General features: G+C 40.3%; 1 protein-coding gene across 11 annotated transcripts in view; it reads right to left on the bottom strand.

Moving 5' to 3' along the window:
- EHMT1 (euchromatic histone lysine methyltransferase 1) overlaps positions 1 to 17,717 on the bottom strand; it is a 277,594-nt gene that overhangs the window by 134,003 nt on the left and 125,874 nt on the right. The gene's annotated exons all lie outside the window — the stretch shown is intronic.

Here is a 17,717-nt window from a genome sequence, read left to right as displayed (position 1 = left end):
TTGAATGTTAGCTGGGTAAGTCTGGGGAGGACCAAATCCTGAAAGGGGCATGCACTGAGAAACTGGGCATGCCCGCTGTCTGTCTGTCCTTCCACACAGAAGGACAGCTAAAGCTAGGGGCACAGAAGGAACACTCCCCCTTGGAAGAGCACGTTAAGCCAAAAAGATGGTAAGAAGTCAAAACACAGTCTGCAGACTGACGGACCTACCACAACAAGATAAAGTGAGTATGATTTACAGACAGAAACAAGGCACAGGGACAGCAGCACGTGGACAAACTTCAGCACGGGTAATAAAAACACAAAAAGGGCCTTCCTTCCAGCACGCCAGCCAGGAGCCCCATTGAAAACCCCTGCTTTCCATGTCCAGTCTCTTCAAGAGCTCAGTCTCCTCTAAATAACATGCACAGATCTTATTTGGGCTCAGTCATAAACAAGAAACTCACGTTATGACAAAAGATCTAAACATACATTTAACCTCGCTGAGCAGGAGCGACAGTCACAGGACGAGCTCACTGCATGCAGAAAGAGCGTGTACCACCACCAAGTAGCCTCTCCTCTGCTTGACCCTCCGTAGCACTGTCACCTGACATCCCACACACTTTCTTGCTTGTTGTAATCACTGTCTCTGTCTGCCACAGAATGTGTAGGGGAGTATGTCTGTCTGTTCCCTGCAGGGCCCTGAGCACATGAACAGGGCCTAAAACATAGCATGTGCTCAATAAATATTTTCTTAATGAAAAACAGCTATGAATGATTGAAAGAAAAAAGTCTTAGCAAAATGGAATAGAAGAAACTTCATTAACTTGGAGAAGGCAAGTACCAAGATCTCAGGAAACATCAAGAGAGAGTAAATGAATTCCATTTAAGATCAGAAATGAGGCCAGCCATTAATACCACTCATGTCTCACAGAAAAATGGAGGTTTTCTGTACTACTACAGGGAAAAAAAAGAAATGAGGTGTCAGGACTGGAAAAGAAGGGATAAAACTTTAAGTTTTTTGTCTACTTTTCATCTACTTAAAAATCAACAGCATTTCTCTACACTAGCATTAACAACTAGAAAATTAAGAGAAAAAATAGAGTAATAGTCATAAAAGCAAAAAAACTATAAAGGATATAGGAATTACTTAACCAAATTACTAAAGGTCACTATGGAGGAAATGGAAGAAATGTTTAAAATAAAGGACATCTCTGCTCTTGAATGGCATGACAAGATTTCAAAGATGTCAAGTCCCCTCAAATTAAATCTATAAATTCAATGGTAGTCCAGTCAATATTCCAGTAAGCGTGCCAGGGAACTCCACAAACTTACTCCAAAAGGTATACCAAAAAAATAAGCCCACTGCTGTGGGGTAGATTTCGACTCATACCGACCCCACAGGACAGAATAGAAATCCCCCACAGGGTGTCAAGGCTTCAGTCTTAATGAAAGCAGAGGGCCAAATCTTTCACCTGTGGAGTGGCTACTGAGTTTGACTCACTGACCTTTCAGTTAGCAGTCAAGCGCTGAACTACTGCACCACCAGAGCCCTCCTGAAACGTATAAAGAAGAATAAATTTCCACAAAAAGCAACGTGAACTATGGAAAATGGCGAAAGAGAGGAAAGCAGGCCCATTATGAGAGAGAAGATTTAGGGGCCTCCCTGGCACCACTCACCAAGGGGAGTCTAGGTACCAGCGAGACAAAGTGAGGTCCAGGGACCAGAAGGAAAACCCCTTGAGAAGTTAAATGCCAGTTAGGCATCCAAGCTCTTGGCCTCCGAGACATCCGGCGATTCCTCAGCAAACTCGAGTGTGAGGAGTACTGCCCTAGGTGGTGGGAAACCTCAAAACTGGTAACGGAAAACACTGAAGCCTGCATTGGTGGCCTGGCCAAAGGTAGGCCAGCATTCAAAGCATAAATCAAAACAAAAGGGACACATTTGATTTCATCAGAACTACAGATTTTTGTGACACAAGGAGCATCAAGAGTTAAGCAACCAATACTGATGGGGAGAGTACAACTATAATTTCTAAAACTGGCGTGACATTAATACTGCTCATTGTTAGGTGCTGCCAGGTTGGTTCCAACTCATAGCCACCCTGTGTAGAGCAGAACGCAACACTGCCCGCTCCTGTGCCATCCTCACGATTGTTGCTATCTTTGAGCCCACTGTTGCAACCACTGTCAATCCATCTCCTTGAGTGTCTTCCTTTTTTTTTTTTGCTGAACCTCTCTACTAAGCATGATGTCCTTCTCCATGGACTGGACCCTCCTGATAATACGTCCGAAGTACATGAGACAAGGTCTTGCCATCCTTCCTTCTAAGGAGCATTCAGGCTATACTTCTTCCAAGATACACTCATTCTTTCTTCTGGTAGTCCATGAAATATTCAATATTCTTCACCAACACCACAACTCAAAGGCATCAATTCTTCTTTGGTCTTCCTTATTAATGGTCCAGCTTTCACATGCATATGAGGCAACTGAAAATACCAGGGCTTGGGTCAGGTGCCCCTTAGTCCTTAAAGTGACATCTTTGCTTTTCAACACTTTAAAGAAGTCTTTCACAGCAGATTTGCCCAACCCAAATTTGATTTCTTGACTGCTGCTTCCATGGATGTTGATTGTGGATCCAGGCAAAATGAAATCCTTCACAACTTCAATATTTTCTCTGTTTATGATGATGCTGATTACTGGTTCACTTGTGAGGAATTTTATGTTGAGGTGTAATCCACGCTGAAGGTTGTCTTTGATCTTTATCAGTGAGTGCTTCAAGTCCTCTAAACTGTCAGCAAAAAAGGTTGTGTTATCTACATATCACAGGTTGTTAATGAACCTTCTGCCAACCTTGATGCCACGTTCTTCTTAACACAGTCCGGCTTCTCAGATTATTTGCTCAGCATACAGACTGAATAAGTATGGTGAAAAAACACAACCCAATGCATACCACTTCTGACTTTAAACCCCACAGTATCCCCTTGTTCTGTTCGAATGACTGCCTCTTCTTTGTCTATGTACAGGTTACGCATGAGCACAATTAAGTGTTCTGGAATTCCCATTCTTCACAATATTATCCGTAATCTGTTATGACCCACGAAGTCAAATGCTCTTGCATAGTCAGTAAGACACAGGTAAACATCCTTCTGGTATTCTCTGCTTTCAGCTAAGATCCACCTGACATCAGCAATGATGTCCCTCATTCCACGTCCTCTTCTGAATCCAACCTGAATTTCTGGCAGTTCCCTGTTGATGTACTGCTGGAACCACTTTTGAATGATCTTCAACAAAGTTTTACTTGCATGTGATATTAATGATACTGTGCAATGACTTCCATATTCTGTTGGATTATCCATTCTTTGGAACGGGCACAAATATGGACCTCTCCCAGTCAAATGGCCAGCTGTCTTCCAAATTTCTTAACATACGTAAGTGAGCACCTCCAGTGCTGCATTGCTTTGCTGAAACATCTCAATTGGTATTCTGTCAATTCCTGGACCCTTGTTTTTTGCCAATGTCTTCAGTGCAGCTTGGACTGCTTCCTCCAGTACCTTCGGCTATTGATCATACGCTACCTCCTGAAATGGTTGAACACTGACCAACTCTTTTTGGTACAGTGGCTCTGTGTATCTCTTCCATCTTCTTTTGATACTTCCTGCATCATTCAATACTTTGGGCATAGAATCTTTCATTACTGCAACTCAAGCCTCTCTTTCAGATTGAGAAATGCCAAGCATGTTCTTCCCTTCTGGTTTTCTAACTCCAGGTCTTTGCACATTTCATTACAATACTTTATTCTGTCTTCTCAAGCTGCCCTTTGAAATCTTCTGTTCAGCTCTTTTATGTCATCATTTCTTCCATTTGCTTTATCTACTCTGTTCAAGAGCAAGTTTCAGAGTCTCTTCTGACATCCATTTTGGTCTTTTCTTTCTTTCCTGTCTTTTTAATGACCTTTTGCTTTGCTTCATGTCCTTGATGTCATCCCACAAATTGTCTGGTCTTTGGTCATTAGCATTCAACGCATCAAATCTATTCCTGAGGTGGTCTGCAAATTCAGGTGGGAAATACTATTAATGACTAGGTATAAGGAATTAATTTAATCAACATGAAAATTCAGAAACTCTAATTGAGAAAAGGGCAAATGACACAAACAGGCAATTTACTGAAAAGGAAGGAAAATGCTAATAAGAATATAAACGGCCTACCACGCTACTTAAAAGGCAGAGATGGTGAGACTGGATAAGAACAATGCAATGAATAATATGCCTATAATAAACACATATTAAGTGTAATGAGGAACACAGATTAAAAGTAACAAGACGGAAAAAGTATACCACGCAAACGCTGATTTAAAAAAAAGCTGGAGTGACAGATATCAAAGTGGACCAGGGAGTATCATTCCATGATGATGAAGAGGGTGATTAACGAAAGACACTCTAAATACAAGCAGCAAGCACTGACAGATTGCTACGGGAATTTTTTAAATCCACACTGACAGTGAGAAATTTCAACACCCATCTCAGTAACTATAACAACAGGGACACAGAAAATCAGCAAGAACTTGGCCCAAGGGATGACAACAGTATCAACGGAATGACCCAACGAGCCTTGACAAAACCCTTTCTAAAGACAGGACACCACTGCTTCTCAAGGCATGCAAACCATCACCAAGGGCCACACTCAAGGCCACAAAACAAGTCTCTATACATTTAAAACTATTTAAGCCACATAAATGACATTTTCGCCATAGTGGAATAAAATTTAATCAATAAAGTCAATAACAGAAAGAAACCTGAAAAAAATCCCCAACGATGTGAAAACTAACACACTTCTAAATAACTCATGAAACAAAGAAGAACACAAAAAGTAAAATCTGAAAATATTTTGAACTAAAAGAAAATGAAAACATAATGTATCAAAATGCTTTAGAGATGGGAAAGCACTCCTCAGATGGAAATTTATAGCAAATTTGATATGCCTAATTTAGAGTGGGATATCATTGAATTTATATATTTAATTTGAGGAGACATGACATCTTTGCAATCCTGTTGTCCCATTACTTAGAGGGAAATTTAGAACTTGTTTTAGGAAAGAAGGAAGGTTTCAGCATCCACCTTAAGAATTAGAAATAGAAGAGCAAACTGAATCCAAAGTAAGCAGAAGGAAGGAATAAAAATCAATGACATAGAAAACAGAAAAACAGAGAAAATCCATGAAATCAAAAGGTGTTTGTTTTGAGGAGAGCAATGAGATTGATGAACCTCTAGCCAGAAAGGGGAAAAAAGGAGAAAACATCTATTGCTAATATCAAGAATGAGGTAAAACAAGACTCCAAATTCTACAGATATTATGAAAGAAATAATATTACAATTTTATGCCTACAAATTTGACAACTTAGGTGAAATGGACAATTTCTTTCAAAAACTCGAACTACAAACATTACTTAGGAGGAAAACGATAACCTAAAAACTTACAGCTATTAAAGAAAGATTTTTTATTAAAATCTTCCCCACAAAAGTCCTGGCTCCGATGGCTTCACTGGTGAATTCTACCAAACATTTAATGAGGAAACATAATCAACCCTACGCAAATTTTTTTAAAAAGTTAAGGAAGAGGGCATACTTGCAAAATTATTCTTGGAGGTCAGCACACCCTGATACCAAAACAATACAAGGGCATTACAAGAAAACTACAGATCAAAATCCCTAACAAACTAGATGCCAAAATTCTGAACAAAAGTTTAACAAATTAAATTCAACAATACATAAAAAAGATAACGTATCAAGCGCAAGAAGGGTTTATTTCAGAAAGGCAGGGTTACTTTAACATTACAATCAATCAATCAATACGTTCACCGCATAGACAAACTAAAAAAACCGTTAGAACCTAAAAAATGCAGAAAAGCATTTGACAAAAATCCAACATCTGTTCCTGAAAAAAACTCGAAGCAAATTAGGGATAGTAGGCAACTTCCTCAGCCTGATAAAGGGCATATATAGGGACAGCCTACAGTGAACATCGTACTCACTGGTGACACACTGACTGCTCCCCTCCTTCCCTAAGATCAGGAACAAAGTAAGGATGTCTACTCTCACAACTTCAACTCAACATAACTCTGAAGGTTCTGACCAGTGCAGTCAATCAAGGGGAAAAAAAGGCATAAAGATCAGAAAAAAACAGCAAAATTCTTTATTCATAGCTGACATAATCCTATAAGCAGAAAATAAAATTCAAAAAGCCACTAGAACTACTGAGTGACTTTAGCAAGGTTGCAGGATACAAGATGCACGATAAAAATGAACCTCAACCAAAATCTTATATGTTGTGTAAAAATTAATTCAAAATGGAAAGCAGTCGTAAATTTAAAAAAACTATAAAACATTTAGGAAACAAAACAGGAGAAAATCTGAGAGATCTAGGGCTAGGCAAAAAGTCTTAGCCTTAACATCAAAACTCACAATCCACTGGGCAAGGTGGCGGAGTACTCAGACGCTCCTGGTGGTCCCTCTGACAACACTGGCCCGAAAAGACAAGTGAATCGATTATAGATATAACAAGCTAAGAACACCGAGCATAAAGGGCAAAGTTAAGAAATCGGACTGAGTGACGGGGAGGGAGAGACCATGCAGAAGCAGCGAGGAGCTGCCAGGTCAGCAGGAGCTCCTCAGGCCCCATCCCCTGGCATCACCGCAGTGGGGCTAGTGCTCGTTCTCAGGGATGCAGAAGAAGGCAATTGAAGTGGTACACCCCGATTCCCTCGGGTGAACTCAGTGGGGCTGGCGGTGGCATTCAGAACACGGCTGCTTAAGCGAAAGAAAGCAAGTGAGGTGGCGCAGCCCCGAACCCCTGGCATGACCACGGTGGGACCGAGCCAGCGCACAGAATCTACACACGCCTCCAGAATCTGAAATAAAACAGAGCTCTCGGCACAAGATAAGTCATTTTTTTTCTAATTTACCGCACAGATCTAACAGCTCCTCCTTTTGAAAGAAATCTCTCCTATCTATTTGATCCCTCCTCCCTCTGCCCCAGCCGGCTTCAGTGACAGCTGATTTCCCTGGGCCTGAGACAGGTCCTTCTCTGCTCCCTGAGCTATTCTCCCAGCTTTGGAGAAGGAACAAATTAACAAACAGGGGAGAAATACTCTGCCAACTGCACTAATCTGGGAACTAAGAGCAGAAGTGGCTCCTGTCCAGGCACAAGCAGACCACAGACTTTGTATTTCACTCCTACATGGATCCAGGTGGCCCCACTACACCAAATAGGATCTGGCTGTTATACTGCAAGATTGAATCTGTTTGAAGTCTGACTGTAACTGTTTCAGCTGTGTGGTGGAGAGGTGGGTTTTTGATGTTTGATACCGGTCTGCCTATTAAACAAGGCTCTCATCTACCCACAGCAGGTGCCTGAGGACTGATGGCTCCACCTACGCCACCTAGCCACCCACGACCAGGGTCCAAAGATGAGTGATGCCTCCCAACCCTTACACTTAAAAGCACTGGGTGCATATGGTACGGATGCAGAGCCCAACCACCAAAGCACTCTAGAGAACAGGGAAGAGCCTTCCTCACAGACACTCGGGGAAAGGTTGTCAGCAGCCCGTCCTCCTCAGAGTGTAACTCCCTGCTACAACCAGAAACCTGTGTATACACCAATCACCACTGCTCCTCTAAGATCGTAGGTGAGAGCCTACACCACACACTAGGTGACCAACTACCTGGACACCTGACCTGAATCTATACAAGAATAGTGAATGGACTCCTAGGCTCACAGACCTGGTAACAGCTCTAGCCATCTGGTGACAGGATAATCATTAATATTTCAAAGGCTCCAATAATCAAGTTAGCTCACCCTAGTAGTCTATTTGGGTACATCAAATCAAACCAAACCAAGAAGCTAGGACACAGTGAGCAAACATAAACTAATACAATAACTTATAGATGGCTGGGAGACAAGAGTCAACTTCAAATCACATGAAGAAGCAGACCATGATTGTTTCAACGAACTCCCAAAACAAAGAATCAAGGGATCTTCCAGATGAGGAAGTATTCCTGGAATTAACAGAAGAAGAATACAAAAGACTAATACACAAAACCCTTCAAGACACCAGGAAGGAGATCAGGCAAAACACACAAAATGCCAAAGAACACAGAGATAAAGCAGTCGAGCAAATCAGGAAGACTATTCAAGAACATAATGAAAAATTTAATAAGGTACAAGAATCCATAGAGAGACAGCAATCAGAAATTCAGAAAATTAACAATAAGATTTCAGAATTAGACAACTCATTACAAAGGCAGCAAAGTAGAATTGAGGAAATGGAAGTCAGAATTACAAAGACTGAGGACAGAACACGTGGCAACTATTCGAAGAAAAATTAGATAAAAGAATTTTAAAAAAATGAACAAACCTAAAGAATCATGTGGAACTCTATCAAGAGAAATAACCTACAAGTGTTTGGAGTACCAGAACAGGGAGGGATAAAAGAAAATACAGAGAGAATTGTTGAAGATACGTGGCAGAAAATTTCCCTGGCATTGTGAAAGATGAGAAGATATCTATCCAAGGTGTTCACCAAACCCCATACAAGGTAGATCCCAAAAGAAAGTCACCAAAACAAATTATACTCAAACTTGCCAAAAACAAAGAGAAAATTTTAAGAGTGGCCTAGAGATAAATGAAAAGTCACCTGGAAAGGAGAGTCAATAAGAATAAGCTCAGAGTACTCGGCAGAAACCATGGAGGCAAGAGGGCAATGCGTGAAGGAAACATTCTGCATCTCACTTTGGAGACTAGCGTCTGGGGTCTTAAACACTACCAAGCAGCCATTTAAGACACATCAATCGGTCTCAACCCACCTGGAGCAAAACAGAATAAAGAAAACCAAAGAAACAAGGTAATCATGAATTCAAGAGACAGAAGGTGCCACATAAACCAGAGACTACATCAGCCTCAGACCAGAAAAACTAGATGGTGCCCGGCTACAACCAATGACTGCCCTGACAGGGAACACAACACAGAATCCCTGAGGGAGAAGGAAAGCAGTGGGATGCAGACCTCAAATTCTTATAAAAAGACCAGACTTAATGGTCTGACTGAGACTAGAAGCACTCCAGTGGTCAAGGTCCCCAGACCTTCTGTTAGCCCAAGACAGGAACCATTCCCAAAGCCAACTCTTCAGACAGGGATTGGACTGGGCTATGGGATAGAAAATGATACCGGTGAAGAGTGAGCTTCTTGGCTCAAGTAGACACGTGAGACTATGTGGGCAGCTTCTGTTTGGAGGGGAGATGAGAGGGCAGAGGGGGTCAGAAGGTGGCTGAATGGACACGAAAAGAGAGAGTAGAGGGAGGGACTGTGCTGTCTCATTAGGGGGAGAACAACTAGGAGTATATAGCAAGGTGTATATCAATTTTTGTATGAGAGACTGACTTGATTTGTAAACTTTCACTTGAAGTCCCATAAAAATTTAAAAAAGAAAAAAGGCAATGGGGTGACATATATAAAGCATTAAAGGAGAAAAACTTCCAGCCAAGAATCATATATCCAGCAAAACTCTCAAATATGAAGGGAAAATTAGGACATTTCTAGATAAATAGAAGCTTAGGCAATTGGCAAAAATCAAACCAAAACTACAGAAATACTAAAGGGAATTCTTTGTTAGAAAATCAATAATAGCAGATATCAACCCAACACTAGAACACAGGACAGAGCAACCAGATACAAACATAGATAGAGCAATCACAAAAATAAATCAAGATTTAAAAAAAAAAAAAAAAAACGCTCAAAACAGGGAATCAGCCATATCATTATGTAAAAGATGGCAACATTGAATCAATAAAAAGGGACTAAATAAAGTACTCAAAGATATTTCATATGAAGAGGAAATCATGGTGATATAGGGAGCTAAGAGTTAGGTTTAAACTTAGAAAAGTAGGGGTAAATATTAAGGTAACCACAAAGGAGACTAACAATCCTACACATCAAAATAAAATACAAGAAAAACACAAAAAAACCCAGCAAAAACAAAATCAACAATAATGACAACGAGGAACACACAATTTACAATGAAGGACTACTCAGCAAAAAAATTAAGTGGAAAAAAGAAACTGTCAACAACTCACACAAAAAGACATCAAAATGACAGCACTGAACTTATACCAATCTATAATCACGATCAATGTAAATGGACTAAATGCACCAATAAAGAGACAAAGAGAAAAAAAATTTTTTTTTTATACCAGGAGAATATAACCATATTAAGTATTTATGCACCCAATAACAGGGCTGCAACATACACAGAACAAACTCTCACAGCATTGAAAAGCGAGACAGACAGCTCCGCAATAATAAGAGACTTCAATACACCACCTTCATTGAAGGACAGAACATCCAGAAAGAGGCTCAAAAAGACATGGAAGACCCAAATGCCACCATCAACCCACTTGACCTCATAGACATATACGGAACACTCGAACAAACAGCAGCTAAGTATACTTTCTTTTCCAATGCACATGGAACATTCTCTAGAATAGACCACATATTAAGCCATAAAACAAGCCTTAACAGAATCCAAAACGTGCAAATATTAAAAAGCATCTTCTCTGAACAAAAAGCCATAAAACTAGAATTCAGTAACAGAAAAAACAGGGAAAGAAATCAAAGACATGGAAACTAAAGAACACTTTGATCAAAAACAACTGGATTACAAAGAAATTAAGGACTGAATAAAGGAATTCATAGAATCCAATGGAAATGAAAACACTTCCTATCAGAACCTTTACGACACAGCTAAAGCAGTTCTCAGAGGTCAATTTATAGAAATAAATCCACACAGAAGACCGAAAGCTGGCTCTTTGAAAAGATTAACAAAATCGATAAATCACTGGAAAGACTGACCAAAAAAAGGAGACGAAGCAAATGAACAGAATAAAAAGTTAGATGGGTGATATCACAACAAACTCAACTGAAATTACAAGAATCATAACAAAATACTATGAAAAACTGTACTCTAACAAATTTGAAATCCTAGAGGAAATGGACAAATTTCTAGAAACATACTACCTACCTAAAGTAACAGAAACAGAGGTAGAACAACTACATGAGCCCATAACAAAAGAAGAGATTGAAAAAGTAATTTAAAAAACTTGTAAGAGAAAAAAAACAAAAAAAAAATCCTGGCCCTGACAGCTTCACTGAAGAATTGTAACAAACTTTCAGAAAAGAGATAACACCACTACTACTAAAGGTATTTCATAGCATAGGAAAGGAGGTAATACTGCCAAGCTCATTCTATAAAGCCAGCATAACCCTGATACCAAAACCAAGACACCACAAAAAATGAAAATTACAGACCAATATCCCTCATGAACTTTGATGCAAAAATCCTCAATGAAATTCTAGCCAACAGAATTCAACAACATATCAAAAAAAAATAATAATTCACCAAGACCAATGGGATTCATACCAGGTATGCAGGGATGGTTCAACATTAGAAAGACGATCAATGTAATCCATCACATAAATAAAAGACGAGAACCACATGATCTCATCAATTGGCACAGAAAATGCATGTGACAATGTTCAACACGCATTCATGAAAAAAATTCTCAACAAAACAGGAATAAAAGGAAATTCCTCAACATTATAAAGCCCTTTTATAAAAAGCCAACAGCCAACATCATCTTAAAGGGAGAGAGACTGAAAGCACTGACCTAGAGAACCGGAACCAGACAAAACCAAACCAAACCCACTGCCATCGGGTTAATTCCGACTCATAGAGACCCTAAAGGACAGAGTAGAACTGCCCCATAGTTTCCAAGGAGAGCCTGGTGAATTCGAACTGCCGACCTTTTGTTTAGCAGCCATACCACTTAACCACTATGCCACCAGGGTTTCCGGAACCAGACAAGGATGCCCTTTATCGCCACTCCTATTTAACATTGTGCTGGAGGTTTTAGCCAGAGGTATCAGGCTAGATAAAGAAATAAAGGGCATCCAAATTGGCAAAGGAGAAATAAAGGTTATCTCTATTTGCAGATAACATGATCTTATACACAGAAAAACCTACAGAATCCTCAAGAAAGCTACTGAAACTAAGAGTTCAGCAGTGTCAGGATACAAGGTAAACATACAGAAATCAGTTGGATTCCTCTACACCAACCAGGAGAACGTCGACGAGGAAATCACCCAGTCAATACCATTTACAGTAGCCCCAAAGAAGACAAAATACTGAGGAATAAATCCTACCAGAAACGTAAGAGACCTACACAAGAAAACTACAAAACACTACTGCAAGAAACCAAAAAAGACCTATATAAGTGGAAAGACATACCTTGCTCATGGATAGGAAGACTTAATATTGTAAAAATGTGTATTCTACCAAAAGCAATCTATAGATGCAATGCAATTCTGATCCAAATTCCAACAACATTTTTTAATGAGGTGGAGAAACAAATCACCAACTTCAGATGGAAGGGAAAGAGGCCCTCAATAAGTAAAGCATTACTGAAACAGAAGAACAAAGTGGGAGGCCTCATACTACCTGATACTAAAACATATTATACCGCCACAGCAGCCAAAACAGCCTGGTACTGGTACAACAACACATACATAGACCAATGGAACAGAATGGAGAATCCAGACCTAAATCCACCCATATATGACCAAATGATATTTGAGAAAGGCCCATAGTCAGTTAAATGAGAAAAAGACAGGCTCTTTAACAAACAGTGTTGGCATAACTGGATATCTATCTATCTACAAAAAAAAACAAAACAAAACCCATACCTCAAACCGTGCACAAAAACTAACTCAAAATGGATCAAAGACCTAAATATAAAATCTAAAACGATAAAGATCATGGAAGAAAAAACAGGGACAATGCTAGGAGCCCTAATACATGACATAAACTGTATACGAAACATGACTAACAATGTACGAACACCAGAAGAAAAACTAGATAACCGGGAGCTCCTAAAAACTGAACACTATGCTCATCCAAAGACTTCACCAAAAGAGTAAAAAGATTACCTACAGACTGGGGAAAAACTTTTTAGCTATGACCTTTCCGATCAGCATCTGATCTCTAAAATCTACGATGCTATAAAAACTCAACAACAAAAAGACAAATAACTCAATCAAAAAATGGGCAAAGGATATGAATAGACACTTCACCAAGAAAGACATTCAGATGGCTAACAGACACATGAGGAAATGCTCACGAATGTTAGCCGTTAGAAAAATGCAAATCAAAACTACAATGAGATTCCATCTCACTCCAACAAGGCTGGCATTAATCCAAAAAACAGAGTAATAAATGTTGGAGAGGCTGTGGAGAGACTTGAACACTTATACACTGCTGGTGGGAATGTAAAATGGTACAACCACTTTGGAAATAGATTTGGCGCTTCCTTAAAAGCTGGAAACAGAACTACCATATGATCCAGCAATCCCACTCCTTGGAATATATCCTAGAGAAATAAGACCCTTTACACGAACAGATATATGCACACCCATGTTTACTGCAGCACTGTTTACGATAACAAAAAGACGGAAGCAACCAAGGTGCCCATCAACAGATGAATGGATAAATAAATTATGGTATATTCACACAATGGAATACTATGCATCGATAAAGAACAATGATGAATCCCGGAAACATTTCACAACAAGGAGGAATCTGGAAGGCATTATGCTGAATGAAATTAGTCAGTTGCGAGAGGATAAATATTGTATACGACCACTATTATAATAACTCAAGAAATAGTCTCAACAGAGAAGAAAATATTCTTTTATGGTTACAAGAGTGAGGAGGGAAAGAGGGAGAGGAGTATTCACTAATTAGATAGTAGACAAGAACTTTTTAAGGTGAAGGGAAAGACAACACACAAAACAGGAGAGGTCAGCACAAACGGACTCAACCAAAAGCAAAGAAGCTTCCTGAATAAACCAAAGGCATCGAAGACCAGGGTAGCAAGGGCAGAGGTCTGGGGACCAGGGTTTCAGGAGACATCTAAGTCAACTGGCATAATAAAATATATTAAGAAAACATTCTAGGACCCTAGTGGTCATGGTCCCCAGACCTTCTGTTAGCCCAAAACAGGAACCATTCCCAAAGCCAACTCTTTAGACAGGGATTGGACTGGACAATGAGACAGAAAAAGATGCTGGTGAAGAATGAGCTTCTTGGATCAAGTAGACACTTGAGACTATGTTGGCATCTCCTATCTGGAGGGGAGATGAAAGGGCAGAGGGGGTTAGGAGCTGGTGGAATGGACATGAAAAGAGAGAGTGGAGGGAAGGGGCAGACTGTCTCATTACTGGGAGAGCAATTACGAGTACATAAAAAAAAATTTTTTTTTTAAGGTGTATATAAATTTTTGTATGAGAGACAATCTTGGTTTGTAAACTTTCACTTAAAGCACAATAAAAATTTTAAAAAAGAAAACATTCTGCATCCCACTTTGGAGAGCGGCGCCTGGGGTGTTAAATGCTAGCACGGGGCCATCTAAGATGCATAATTGGCCTCAATCCACCTGGACCAAAGGAGAACGAAGAACACCAAAGACACGAGGTATCTATGAGCCCATGGAACAGAAAGGGCCACATAAATCAGAGACTACATCAGCCTGAGACCAGAAAAACTAGACAGTGCCCGGCTACAACCTATGACTGCCCTGACAGGGAACACAACAGAGGATCCCTCACGGAGCAAGAGAGCGGTGGGATGCAGACCTCAAATTCTCGTATAAAGACCAGACTTGATGGTTTGACTCAGACTAGAAGGGCTCTGGAGGTTATGGTCCCCAGACCTTCTGTCGGCCCAAGACAGGAACTGTTCCCGAAGCCAATTCTCCAGACAGGGGTTGGACTGGACTTATAAGATAGAAAATGATATCGGTGAGGAGTGAGTTTTTCGGCTCAAGTAAACACATGAGACTATGTGGGCAGCTCCTGTCTGGAGGGGAGATGAGAAGGCAGAGGGGGACAGGAGCTGGCTGAATGGACTTGGAAACACTGGGTGGAGAGAAGGAATGTGCTGTCTCATTAGGGGGAGAGCAACTACGAGTATGCAGTAAAGTGTATGTAAACTTCTGTATGAGAGGCTGACTTGGTCTGAAAACTTTCACATAAAGCACAATAAAAAAAAAAAATAGCACAGGCAAGTAAAAATTTTGCTGAAGATCATTCAAAAGTGGTTGCAGCAATAAATCAACAGGGAACTGCCAAAAATTCAAGCCGGATTCAGAAGATAATGTGGAACCAGGGTTATTATTGCTAATGACAGATGGATCCTGGCTGAAAGCAAAGAATACCAGAAATATGTTTACCTATGTTTTATTGACTATGCAATGGCATTCAACTATGTGAATCTTAACAAATTATGGATCGAAATCCCAGAACAGTTAATTGTGCTCATGAGGAACCCGTACATATATCAAAAGGCAGTCACTCGAACAAAGCAAGGGGATACTGTGTCATTTAAAGTCCAGAAAGGTATGTGTCAGGCTTCTATCCTTTGAATATACTTATTTAATTTTTATGTTGTTGTTGTTAGGTGCCATCGAGTCAGTTCCGACTCATAGCGACCCTGTGCACAACAAAACAAAACAGTGCCCGGTCCTGAGCCATCCTCACAATCGTTGTTATGCTTGAGTTCATTGTTGCAGCCACTGCGTCAATCCACCTCGTTGAGGGTCTTCCTTTTTTCTGCTGACCCTGTACTCTGCCAAGCATGATGTCCTTCTCCAGGGACTCATCCCTCCTGACAACATGTCCAAAGTATGTAACACGCAGTCTCGCCATCCTTGCCTCTAAGGAGCATTCTGGTTGTACTTCTTCTAAGACAGATTTGTTCGTTCTTTTGGCAGTCCATAGTATATTCAATATTCTTCGCCAACACCACAATTCAAAGGTGTCAATTCTTCTTCAGTCTTCCTTATTCATTGTCCAGCTTTCACATGCATATGATACGACTGAAAATACCACGGCTTGGGTCAGGCGCACCTTAGTCTTCAGGGTGACATCTTTGCTTTGAACACTTTAAAGAGGTCCTTTGCAGCAGATTTACCCAATGCAATGCGTCTTTTGATTTCTTGACTGCTGCTTCCATGGCTGTTGATTGTGGATCCAAGTAAAATGAAATCCTTGACAACTTGAATCTTTTTTCCATTTATCACGTTGTTGCTCATTGGTCCAGTTGTGAGGACTTTTGTTTTCTTTATGTTGAACATAAAAAATAAAAAATCTTTTTTTTTTATGTTGAGGCGTAATCCATACTGAAGGATGTGGTCTTTGATCTTCATTAGTAAGTGCTTCAAGTCCTCTTCACTTTCAGCAAGCGAGGTTGTGTCATCTGCATAACGCAGGTTGTTGATGAGTCTTCCTCCAATCCTGATGCCCCATTCTTCTTCATATAGTCCAGCTTCTCGTATTATTTGCTCAGCATAAAGACTGAATAGGAAGATGGACCCAGCAGTCTACTTCTGAAAAGCATTAGCCAGTGAAAACCTTATAAATAGCAGTGGAACGTTAATTTGTATACTGAGCAAATAATCCAGAAAGCCGGACTATATGAAGAAGAGGGCATCTGGACTGGCGGAAGACTCATTAATAACCTGCGTGATCCAGATAACACCACCTTGTTTGCTGAAAGCAAAAAGGACTTGATGCACTTTCTGATGAAATTCAAAGACCACAGCCTTCAGTAATCCATATTACACCTCAACATAAAGAAACAAAAATCCTCACAACTGGACCAATGAGCAACATCATGATAGACGGAGAAAAGACTGAAGTTGTCAAGGATTTCAACACTCACGAAAGCAGCAGTAAAGAAATTCAATGAACATCTAGGTCAACTGGCCTAACAAAATTTATTAAGAAAATGTTCTGCATCCCACTTTGGTAAATGGCGTCTGGGGCCTTAAAGGCTTGTGCGCAGCCATCTAGGATGCATCAACTGGTCCCATCTCACTTGGAGCAAAAGAGAATGAAGAAAACCAATGACACAAGAAAACCTTAGCTCAAGAGACTAAAGGACCACATAAACCACAGACTCCACCAGCCTGAGACAAGGGGAGATAGATGGTGCCTGGCTGTCACCAATGACCACTATGACAAGGGACACAACAGAGTCCCAGACAGAGCAGGGGAAAAGTGTGAAGCAGAAGTTAAATTCATATAAAAAGACCAGACTTAAAGGTCTGACAGAGACAGGAGGAACCCCCGAAAATATGGACGCTCTATTAACCCAGAACGGAAACCATTCCCGAAGCCCACTCTTCAGACAAAGATTAGACGGAAATATAAAACAAAAGATAATACGCGTGAGGAGTGTGCTTCTTAGTTCAATCAGATACACAAGACCAAATGGGCGGCTCCTGTCTGGAGGAAGGAAGAGAAGGCAGGAAGGGACAGAAACTGGTTGAATGGACACAGGGAACCCAGGATGGAAAAAGGGGTACGGGCCGTCACATTGTAGGGACTGCAACTAATGTCACAAAACAGTACGTGTATAAATTTTTGTATAAGGAATTAACTTGAGCTGTAAACTTTCCCCTAAAGCACAATAAAATAAATAAAGACGTTGGAGCAGTGAAAAAAGAAATCAAATGACACATTGCACTCAGCAAATCTGCTGCAAAAGACCTTTTTAAAATTGTTAAAAAGCAAAGATGTCACTTTGAAGACTGAGATGTGCCTGACTCAAGCTTTGGTGTTTTCAATTGCCTC

The sequence above is a fragment of the Loxodonta africana genome, chromosome 9 (assembly GCF_030014295.1).
Source record: "Loxodonta africana isolate mLoxAfr1 chromosome 9, mLoxAfr1.hap2, whole genome shotgun sequence".
NCBI lineage: Eukaryota > Metazoa > Chordata > Mammalia > Proboscidea > Elephantidae > Loxodonta > Loxodonta africana.
Note: the sequence above shows the minus strand (reverse complement) of the source record. Positions and strands in the feature narration are given on the sequence as shown.